This window comes from Chinchilla lanigera, unplaced genomic scaffold (assembly GCF_000276665.1).
Source record: "Chinchilla lanigera isolate Chin_1 unplaced genomic scaffold, ChiLan1.0 scaffold00018, whole genome shotgun sequence".
Lineage (NCBI taxonomy): Eukaryota > Metazoa > Chordata > Mammalia > Rodentia > Chinchillidae > Chinchilla > Chinchilla lanigera.
In genome coordinates, this window is record NW_004955419.1 from 11,401,426 (window position 1) to 11,413,637 (window position 12,212).

At 39.0% G+C, this 12,212-nt stretch overlaps 1 pseudogene; it reads right to left on the reverse strand.

The window, feature by feature from the left end:
• Positions 1-5,447: 5,447 nt before the first annotated feature.
• On the reverse strand, positions 5,448-6,346 carry LOC102026428 (annotated as a pseudogene).
• Positions 6,347-12,212: the final 5,866 nt, after the last annotated feature.

Below are 12,212 nucleotides of genomic sequence, written 5' to 3' on the forward strand. Positions count from 1 at the left end.
TGATAAGTTTACTTTTGTATTTTGCAGTGACCAAAACAGTTATAGCAGCCTGGCAAGGGCTATGGTGGATAGAGGTGTAAGTAGTAGTGAGGCTACAGGAAGGGACTTGGAAATCTAAATGCACATTATCCTACTCTAAGCAAGGAACATCTCAGTTCTTCCCTAAAGGATGTGAAATAGAAGATGAAAAATGCAGACAAATTCCAGGTGTATAAAAGCTGGGTGGTGATAAAGGACTTTCAAAGCTAGAGCATCCACAGAGAATTTAGTATGCTTGCAGCATACATTTGAGATGGACAGTGGCAGGAATTGAGGATGAACATTAAGTATCATTAAGATCATTCCTGCCCTCTAAAAATAAAATGTGAGCCATGTGTGTAATTCTAAATTACCTAGAGGCTAAATTAAAAAGAAGCAGTTGAAAAAGTAACATATCCTATTTAACTTGTATTATCCAAAATATCTCAATACATGAGAGAAATACACAATTTTTAAAAAGTTACACTTTTTTATGAATTTCTTAAAATTCATTTTGCATTTTCAACTGGCAGCGTAGGTCAAGTTAGACTATCCACCTTTCAAGTGTTCATTAGTCACATGTGGTCAGTGATTATGGGCTGGACGTCTCCAATTGTATCATTTAAGGTCATGCAGGCTGCTGGTGGAATCTGGGCTTTAGCTTTAGTTAATGGAAATTTTAGGTATCAGTTTGTTAGCAGGTTAGTGTATTATCTTTAAGTTGTAGTTTCCCTTTGTCTAACTGAAGAAGAAAGGAAGAAGAGACAATGACCACCTTTGGGTGGAAAAATGAAGGGGAATGTGTTGTTTTGTCAAAAAAAAATCTATAAAACTGAGAATAATGAAATCATATTGCTCACTGATCTAGATAAGTGATTTTCAAGAGGTCAGTTATCTTGGTGAACCTGGGGCACAATGAAGTCTAAGCAGAGAAGTAGGAGTATTCATCAGCTCTGTCAGGTGCCTGGAAACCAGCATCCATTCCATTCCCACAATGAAGGTGTCAAACAGCAAAGCAGGACATCAAACCATTTTATTTTCCTTGTTGCTAGGTGGAAGTTCTGATTGTAGATCTCATCTCAGCGTGAGGAGGAGAATTGGTACCTTGGCCAGCGAAGACAGAAACCCATTTTCCAAGCAAGATACCAGACTTGCTGGTTGAGAGTGGTAATCTTCCTTGTACCTACCCTTTCTCAAGTATTCAAGAGCCCATCTCTTGGTTATAATTCTCTACCTGACACCAAAATTTAAACATTCCCTTTCTTCTCCATCAACCAAATCCCCTCCATACTGGCCTCTTTTACCCAAATAGGCAATTGGGATATACTAAGTATGACATTTTGTCTGTTTTTTAAAATTAGATTTTCTGTTTCTAAATACATACTCATCTCAGGAAGCCTGTATGATGAAAGGTGTTTGGAGTAGAACTTCTTAAATTTAAAAGTGTGAAAAAAATGGTAGTTGGTATATAGTTTCTGTGTTGACAGCCATTTCTAGAATGCTGAAAAATTTTGTTCTCTTAGTGGTTTAGTTACGGCCTAGAACTTACATCACAAACTGGATCAAAATATGTTTTTCTTTTTCCACAGATGGCATTCAACTCAAACCCAACCAAAATTTGATCATATTTTCCACACATAACCACAGAAAACCTACTATGTGCCAAGCAATATAAGTTGAATAAGAGGTTGCTTTTGTGTGTTTCTTGGAATTAGAAGATGTGAATGGATTCCTGTCATGGGCTGGCTACAGCAATGACGGAGGAAATAGGAACTGGTGGGCATTCAGCAGGCTGACAAGCTTAGTCAGGCTTGAAGAGGGCTGTGAGGAATATCCTTAGGTGTAACTATTTCAGAGCTCAGAATCAGATCGCTTGGGTTCAAGTTCAAATTTCACCTCCTTCTTAATCAGGTGATGTTGGCAAAGTTATTCAAAAATTTCTTTCCTTAAGTTCCTCATCTATAAGATAAGAATACTCATATTTACGCTATCTTAATGGATTACGATGTGTATTAAGTGGGCTTATCTCAATCAAAAAATGAAGAAGGGGCCAAAATGAAGTATGCATAAATATGTACCTTCCCAAGGGAAGATGTTCCAGGTAGAGGAAACATCCAAACTAAGAGAACACAGCATTAAGAACTGAAAGGGTATAAAGTGAGGGGTGGGTAAGGAGTACATGGAGAGAGCAGTAAAAGACAAGCCTAGCAGGATAGCTAGAATCTGCAGTAAAGAGTGGATTAGGCAAACCAACACTCTGGTAGGTGGTGTTCCTGGAGAATTGCATCTATTTGCAAATCTCAGGCTCTGAAGACAATCTAAAATGACAGGTGAATGGAGACCCAACAACGGTGCTTTGTATGTGTTCACAGGATTCCAGGAGAGCTGCAGATATTTGAGATGAGAGCTGTTGGCATGGAGCTTTGCGAACATTTTTTTGTTTGTTTGTTTGTTTTTTGGTTTTTCTCCGGTACCGGGAACCGAACTCACGACCTTGCGCTTGCCAGGCAGGCGCTTTTGCCACTGAGCTAAATCCCCAGCCCCGCGAACATTTTTAAAGTATCAGCACAGTCATATTTGTAAGAACTTGAGGGCAAGCCATTCCGTTAGTGGAAGAGAGTATTAAGGTTTGGGTTTAAGATTTAGATGCGGGGCTGGGGATTTAGCTCAGCGGCAAAGTGCCTGCCTGGCAAGCGCAAGATCGTGAGTTCGGTTCCCAGTACCGGAGAAAAACCAAAAAAAAAAAAAAAAAAAAAAGGATTTAGATGGTATACAAATGCCTGGAAGCTTAAATTATCTCCTGGGTTTCTTGGAAAGAAGTTTAGAATTGGTCCCCAACTCCCTCAAGCCTCTCGTGTGATAACTGAGATATGTGTTCTTTACCGGCTTACAGGGCTTCCCAGGGGGATTAAGCTGCAGTGCTCACTGCAGAGACATGTTTGGTGAAGTACTGCCCTCTTTGATGATGTTCAAGAGTGTATCCATCCTTGTTTCATATGTCTTCTCCTTTACTGGCAGGTACTGGGATCACATCAAGATAAACTACTCCCACTTTAATCCCTGCCTCAGAAGATACCCCAAAGTGAGACAGGCATTTGGTAATTTGGTCTCTGCATAACCATCTGATGTCACCTGGCACCTTCTTTCCACAATGTAGTTCTTCAGTTCCCTTTCTTCAGGATTCAGATCCCAGGGCCAGAGCCCTGGGGCATTCCCCTGATGGCTATGCCTTATTCCACTCTTTTAGCTTTAGCCCTTGCTCTCTGTGCCTACAGCATTAATAGTTGCCCTCTGGGATGGCTCTCTGCAGAAGCCACACTCATGTGCTATATGCTTTTCTCTAAATTTGGATGGCAAACTCTGTGAAATCAGTGGCTGTTGTTGGTCTCATAGCCACCACTTTTACCATGTTATTCAACACATTACACAAGTAATTACTGAGTAATGCTCAATAAGTAATTGTTCAATACACAATTGAGTAAATGAATACCTTTAGAGGTTAAGAAATGTTTTCTGTGAAGTATATAGTGGTATGTGTAGAGAAGGAGCTATTCGTTGTAATATCATTTCAATAAGTGGGCACTCAGCTATTGTCTAAGGGACTTAGGCACCATATCTGCAGCCTCTGGGAAGAATTCTGCTGTGAGTGCCATGGATTAAAGAGACAAATGAAAGAATTCAGCTAAAAATGTGGCTGAGCATGGGAAGGGCATAGTCTCCACAAAATATGGGGCTAACAAATTCTGCACCTCCAGAGGTAGACTATGGCTAGATTATTTTTCAGGGAGAGAGAAAATACAGGTCCTCAAATGATGTGGTCTCTGGCTGCCTCCAACCCCCTTTATTTTATCTCAGACCCCAGGTTTCTAAGACCTTATGATCTCTGCATCATATCAAGACCCACAATCTCTGCTTCCCATTGAGAATCAAGTAATAAGAACCCAGGGACCAGGTAGCAGCAGGAGAGGTAAGTCAGTGATGTCTCTGTTCTTCACTCAGGAGCTATGGGCATGTGACAAGTTCAAGTTCTGAATGAACTTCTATCAATCTCCTTCTGTCAATCTGTACAACATAGTAAATTAGGTCTGTGCTTTGACATCATCTTATTTAGAATCCTGAAGCTTCAGGGAGTGGTTTCTGGGGAGGTCTTGGGCTACTTAGAGAAAATAAAGGTGGACTCTCTAGGACAGGCCCCACTCCCACGGTTGGTTAGGGGGACTTTTTAAATTTGTTTGCATTTCATACAAAAATCACACTTGAAGAAGGCATTCCATAGCAAATAAGTTTGAGAATCTTACTGATTTGATTTCATCAGAGCCCACTTCTCAGAAATATGAAGAAAGGACGGACATCAAATGGGGACGTAGAGTATCATGGGTGTATTGTGATCACCTGGAAGATCCTTAGGTAAACCAGATTAAAAATGATTCTCTGTTTAAGATAGCATGTGGTTCCCTAAGGTATAAGCCTCAGGCTTTGGGGAGCTTCTTCACCTACTTCTCCAGGACACCTCTTAAGACTCCATCCTAGCGTTCAGTTTGACAGTAGCGGACACAGACCAGTCCATTCCACTGTCATTTTGACCATCATTTATCTCCACTGTCCAACTGAGAACTCCCGAGGTTGAAAGCTGATGTGGCTTATCCGTGATCACTATAGTATAAAGCAGAACAGAACCCAAACCTGAAATCCCTACCTGTTAAACCTTCCACAACACCACCACACATTTCTCTCCCTCCTCATCCTTCGTACTGGCAGGTTTTGTCATATTTTAAATAATCATTGTTAGCTTGGAAAAAGTATAGATACTAATTTTTGTGACTAAATATAAATGAAATCTTAGTCCTTTCCCCCCAACTGCTTGAAAAATATCTTTCTATGGGAAATTTTTGCCAATTACTTTTTAGAAACTTTTCATGTTGACATGTGATACACGGACAGAAAAGTATGTGAATTGACAGGTGCTTGATGAATTTTAGTTAGCCAAACGGACTTGTGTGAGTAGCACCTAAATCAAGCAACAGGGCATTCTCAGTATTCCAGAAGTCTCCTTGCTTTTTATAGTGACTTTCTTTTACCACTCCCCTGAAGGGGAGTTACTATCCTGACTTTTAATGGCATACATGTTGCCTTATTATTATTAAATTTTTTTGAATTCCAAAACTACTTTATTGCTTTTGCTTTGACTAATAAATACCACTCTCATACTATAAGACAGCAGGTGATGTTAAAGCATGTGTATATGTCAGAATTTTTAAAATGGGAACTTGGTCTGAACTTTACCCTTGATTTTTAAAACTGTGGTAGAAGCAAGACTACTTTGAGAATTCACATCATGAACATCGCTAAGTCATTTGATAAAAAACGGTTTCTTTATAAACAACTTCATATATATTTTTGTACATAGACTACTATGCAACCAAAAAAAATTAGTTTAGACTTTTTTTTTTTGAGACAAGACTTGACTTCTGGGCTTCAGCACGATGTGGAAACTTTTCTTGCAGAATTTTCTGTTTGTTTTTCTCCAAGTGTTTTTTTCTGGCTTCAATGTGGGTGTGTTTCTTGGTCTATCTGATAAAGTGACCCACATAAGACATTGCTAAAAATCATTTCCTGTTGTATCTTTTATTTAGGTACCAAAGTATAGACTACTGCTTGGACTTGTGCCAAATAATTCTTCCAAAGATGTCTCTTCTCCAAGCACCAAGTCTAGCTTGTTCTTGTCCAATCTGGAGAAGCCTTAAAGTGTCTTCTCTTTCCTGGACAATTTTATCTGAAGCAACCATGGAATCAACTACTTTTTGTAACATTCTGGACTTGGCATTGGTAATCGCTGCTGCTTGGCCTCCTGTTCTAGAGTTCGAAGTATGTTTTTCTTTCAGTACGATATACCAAAGTTTATGCAAATCCTCATTACTTGTGTTCCTTAATTGCTGACAGGTCCATGCAGCTCCAGATTTTACTTTTTCTTGCCCCCAATTCTTTGGGACATCAAAAAATTCCTACAGTCCTTTTCTTGACAATGTGGTATGAAGTAATGTACCCTGCTGAAAGAATGTGACATTTGGTGCATTCTTAGATAACAAACTGAGAGAACCCTGAGCTAGCAGGGCCTTAGGAGTTATTAATGACCCAGAAGCCTTCAGGACTACTGAGAATCTTCTAGAAAAAGTAGCCAAGTTGGCATTGTTGGGAAATGGGTCCTTTAAGTGGTGATCAGGTCATTAGAAGGGGTTAAGGATCCGGATTAGTTATCAGGAGAGCAGGTTGCTATATCATGAGGCTGCCTTTCATGTTTTACCCAGAAGCCCTCTCACTTTTCTGCCATGTTGTTATCCAGCATCACCAGAAGGGTGGGTGCCCAGTCTTGGACTTCTAGCCTCCAGATCCATGAGCTACATAAATTCCTTTCCTTTATAAATATCTAGCTTCAAGTATTCAATGATAGGAGCAGAAAGCAGACTAAGACACCATCCACATTTGGGTTTTCCCAATTCTTTTAAAAATCAACAAGTTGTTAAGATGAAGTTAACATAAAATTAATTACTTTAAAGTGAACAATTCAGTGGCACTTAATATATTCACATGCTTGTGGACACATTGGAATTGTCTAGTTGCAAAACATTTCTATCACTTCAAAATACAGCCCTTTACTCATTAAAAGGGGAATTCTTCTCATCCCCCCCTTAGCTCATGACAACGATTAATCTTTGTGCTGTTGCTATAACGTTCGGGAGGTTTGGCCACTTGTATCGTGTAGGAATATATTATATTTTATTGCCTAGTAATACACACACATGAGGTATGATCCCAAAAATTTACAGTGATTATTTAAGCAAAATGTTTTTATTTATTTATTTATTGTCTTTTTGAGGCAGGATCTTGCTGTGCAGTTCAGGTTGGCCTTGAGCTCACTTTGTAGCCCAGGCTGGCCTCAAACTCAGAACGATCCTCCTGCCTCAGCCTCCCGAGTGCTGGGATTACAGACATACACCAGCACGCTCGGCTTATTTAAGTAAAATGTTTAAATAAAAGATTTTAAATTTTTACATTGTCATTAATCCGAAGTCCTGATTGGATTCAAAATGTTTACAGCAATTTGTGTCAAATAAAAATATTATAGTGTGTCTTCATTTAATGTTCCACTGGATCAGGCACCATGTGACTTCTGGCTCTTCTCCCAAGTCAAACTGATGACAAAAGCCAAATGTTCTGACTTGAATTAAGACATCAAGGCAGCCGTGACATGGAACTATGGACACACATGAAAGCGGACTTCCAGAACTGCTTCAGAAAGTGGCAAGGATGATGGGATAAGTATTTTCAAACAGAAGGAAAACATTTTGGCTGGGATTAATGACAATGTGTCTTTTACAGTAACAGTTTCTTAAAAATGTAAACATGTACCATGTGTTTTAATCACACTTCTCACATAACATACTTTGTTTATCCATCTTTCAGTTAATGGACATTTAGGCTATTACAACTTTGAGCTAGTATGATTAATGCTGATATATACATGTACTTACTTTATTGTTGTTATTTTTTTTCCTGGTACCAAGAATCAAACTCAGGACCTCATGCTTGCCAAGCAGGCACTGTGCCACTGAGCTATACCCCCAGCCCTATGTACTTATTTTATTATCTCTTTTCTGGATATATAAATTGGAGTGAAATCATGACCTATAGTAATTTTGTATTTAAGTTTTTAAAGAATAACTGTTTCCACAGTGGCTGAACCTTTTTACACAACCTCTAGCAGTGTAAGGTGGTTCCAGTTTCTCTACTTTTTCACCAACACATGCTACTATTTTTTAAAAAATAATAAACAGTCATCCTTTAACTTAAAGCTTTAGATAAACATCAACATTTTTGTATATTTTTAAATTGTATTGTTTGTCTTTTTGTAATAGTTTTTTACTTATTCTGCATATTAGAACCTTAGAACCTTAGAACCTTAGAAGATATATGACTTACAAATATTTCTCCATCACCTTTATAATGTTCTGTTCATTTTGATAAGGTCTAGATTAATTTTTCTTTTCTTGCTTGTTCTTTTCATGCCATGTCTAAGAATTCATTGCCACCTGTGAATATGTTCTTCTTGTAGATCTTGGACAAGATCAGTACCATTCCAAGAACCAAAATTCTGCTGGTCATGGGAGACAAATTATGGCAGTAATGCTCACTTATGACCAGTGATCATATATGTGGATTGCTTGATCAAAGGGAACAAAACAGTGCAACTACTATGGTATCATTAACCAAGTAAAGTTTGAGTCATTCTAGTTAGTGAGAGAGAGGACTGGACAGGGAGGGAGAAGGGAGGGTCTGTGGTTCACATAATGTATATCTCTGAAGACTCTCCTCCCCAAACTAGACTTCAATTTTCCATTTAACAAATAAAGAAATGATACTAAATACAGAATCCCAAATATTTCATTTACACAACAGTCTTTTCCATGTTCAAAGAAGTATATGAAAATAATAAGGTATTTTTCCTTTCATACTTGCACTCAGCAATTATATAACCAGCTGCATGGGAGTTTTCCCCACACTGTCCAAAGCTCCAACACCAGCTGGATCTCCTCCAAATCAATTTAATTCTAACATTAACTGAAGTTAACACAGACCCCACAGATTACAGGTTTAGGGCCACAAGGCTGCCCCCCTACTTCAGGTCCCCAGCTTACTTACACACCATCCAATTTGGTTAAAAACTGGAGATTCCCATTACTGTCTTTTTGAGTTCTCTAATTTTCTAGAGTGGCTAGTGAAATCCAGATAAGACAATTTGAAGCTACTGCCAATTTATTGAGAAGACTGTTTTACAGGATTCAAAGATATAACCAGAGAAAGAGACACATAGTCAACTTCAGCAAGGGTTGCAAGTACCGAAATTTCTCTCTGTGGAGTTGAAGCATACCAGCCTCACAGCATGCAGAAGGGTTTACCAGAGCCCATCTTCTGGGGGAATTGCATAGAGGCTTCATCTCCTAGATATGCCAGACCTGAAGTCAATCTCATTTCTCTGCCTACCTCTGATGATGGAGTATGAGGCTGAAACCTCCAAGCTTCTAATCATAGCTTGGTCTTTCTGACAATCAAGCCTACCTAGGAGACCGGCGTGAACTGCACTATTAGAAAAATGTCCCTAGCCCCCAGGAATTTCTAAGAGATTTAGATGCGCTGGTTCAGAAACTAGGGATGGAGACCAAATGTATATTGTTTTTATTATTTCGCAGGGGGTTATGTATAAGTACACTGAAATTTGGAGGTTACATTCCCTTTCCCAAGGTTATATTACCTTTTCCTCTGGAGCCTGGATGCATTATAAAATTTCATCTCAACCCAGCACTACAATCACTTTCCGTCAATCAGTGCTGATGTCAAGTTGCACAATTTTTATCCGTGGAGTATTTAAATAGCAGTGCTTTGGGTTTAAATGGACTCAAAACAGTCACAACAAGAGAGAATCAATGTGATGTGGTGTATAAATCACCAAGACGCTGGGAGATGGTACTGGGGCAATTCCTTATGGAAAATGACCACACTCTGAAACTCAGTTTCTCCCCTCTGTAAAGATGGGACTCCTGATCTCTCTAGCACAGTGTTTTGTGAAAACGAAAAGAAACACACCCACTTCCATGTCTTAAAGAAATATGCACTTCCTCCCTCCTGCTTTTGATTTTTACCTTCTTTGAAGCACAAGCCAGAGATTAGACTTGTGTTGATTTTAATTGTTTTTCTTTTTTTCACTCTGAACCCATTCAATATGTTGGGCGTGTAACCAAGATCTGTCCAGTTTTACAGAGATTGGAAGGACTTTAGCAGGAGGCAGAGCCCCTCTCTTGGAGATGTAAAACTAATGACATTGTCTCCATGTGAATACAGGGAGCTGAGCTGGTGTGCTGTTTCCTCTCCCTACGCTTTCTTTCCCCTGCTAAATACAGCCTCCTAGGAGAGTCAAGGACGAGGGTGGAAAAGGAGGGGAATGCAAAGAGATACCACACCTACTAAGTACCTACTATCCAGCAGCCTCCTGCAAGGCACTGTATTTAAATTATGACACATTTTCCCTAGAAAAGCCCCTTTCAGATAGAAGTGTTGAATCTTATTCTATAGACAAAACTCCTGACAAGCAAAGAGAACAAAAACTGCTCTGGATGATGCACTGTGTAAATAACAGTGATCTCAGGTCCCATGTGACATCATTCTGACCTCTTTGGCAAAGCCTTCTCCTCTCACATGAAGACCTAAACATTTTTTAATGATCGCATTTATCCCAGTGAATTTGCACCTACATATACTATACCTTGATTCTTCTTTTTGTTCCCAATCTCTTCCCATCCCTTCTACCCTCCTTCCTCTCCCTATTTACAAAAGTTTTGTTTCTCTTTCTTCCCTTCCTTTCTCTGTTTTAAAAATCCCTTTTCCCTTTCTTCCCTCCCCCTACCCTTCTCTTGTTCCCCTTCCTACTTCCCAATTTCTATCCTCCATTTTTCTCCTTATCTTCCCTTTGAGTTTCTCACACTGGAGAAAAAAATGTGATATTTAAACTTATGTGCCTGATTTGAGATCTTAACATTTTGAAAACACTGAGTACGACCAAGATCAGTTCTTGATTTCCAGATATACATATACTTGATCACCTGGCTTTCCTTTCTGTTTTCCTGATCTCTGATCCAATAAAATAGCTACATTTTCAAACCTGATATTGCATTTCTTTTATAAATCTCGCAGACACTCTTTTCTGCTTGTCTTCCCTGTAAACCCAAAACTCTGCTTTGAAATAAAGGTTCTTACTTTTTTTTTTTTTTTTCCAATACCGGGAATCGAACTCACAACATTGCGCTTGCCAGGCAGGTGCTGTGCTGCTGAGCTAAATCCCCAGCCCCTAGGTTATTACTTTTAAAAAAGCAATCCAAAATCAGTGTATGGAAGTGGGGGACAGTGAGTTTTTGCAATTGCAGTGTATCAGAGATTCTAAAGATCATTCCATCCAATCACACTAGTTAGTAGAGGAAGAAAACTGCTCACCCACTATCATCACCTTCGTCTAAACACTAGTCATGTCCTTCCTGAGCCACATAATTCCTGTTAACTTTGAAGATGCATCTGCCCTTAATGCTTTCCATCTCTTATTTTATAATGTGCCTGAGGGGTCATGTAAATCTCTAACCACCATTCATTGGCTTGGCTTTGCTGTGAAGATACAGCCTAACATCCTTCCCATGGTTTTTGGTGACCACTCCACCTTCTGCTTTAACCATAGTTAACTTCTCTGCTGTCTACACCCTGTAGTGTTTTTTGTTTCAGTTGCACGACAGTGCTGTTTGATCGTCTTTTGTGGGGTGATGCACCTGCTGCTCCCCCTGCTTAAACACATCACCTAGTTTTCTCATTGGTGACTCTGTCTCAACAAAGGTAAGTGGCCTCTTGAAGGTCACAGGGAAAATGGTACTTGAACTTACTTCCCTCCAATTGCCAGTTCGTGCCTCTGGACAGCATTACTAGTTTTCATCTCTAAGTTCATTCTTTTAGAGTTTTAAGCATTTACTTTAAAAAAAAAAAGCAAAACTCCATGGACTGAAGGGTGAAGGTGCTATCCTTTTAGATTCTGCTTGTCAGCCCTGGAAATCAAGAAGTGGACAAACTTAGCATGCTGGCATAACATGATAGAGTGCTCCTCATGCTAAGTTTTTAAAATTAATATGATATTTTTTGGTTAGAAAACTTCAAAAACTTGGATGATAACTACAAATAGATATAAATCCTGATCATTTGTGCCTGCTTTGAAGTGAGAAAGGAGTCTTTTGACATTAGACTGATTAAGGAACTAAATCTAGTTAACTCTCCATACTGTGTGTGTGTGTGTGTGAGTGTGTGAGTGTGTGTAAGAGGGGAGAAGATCCTGTAACTAACTTTCATCTTCTAAGAGGAAGCTCTTGGCCCCATGACTTTCTGTCTTTGCAGAGAGGAGAACAAAAACCTGTTAATATTCTATGTCTTAATCTTTCTATTTGGGAAATAGCCTCTTTTCATTATCCTCTTCTGTAACTTTTGTGTCAATCTTTGCAGTGAACCTAATATAACTGCATAAAATACTTTTAAATCACATATCTAACCCTGAAAATAGTTGTCTGGAGGAATTTAGCAATGAGTCTCTCTATATATGTTTATATGAATATATA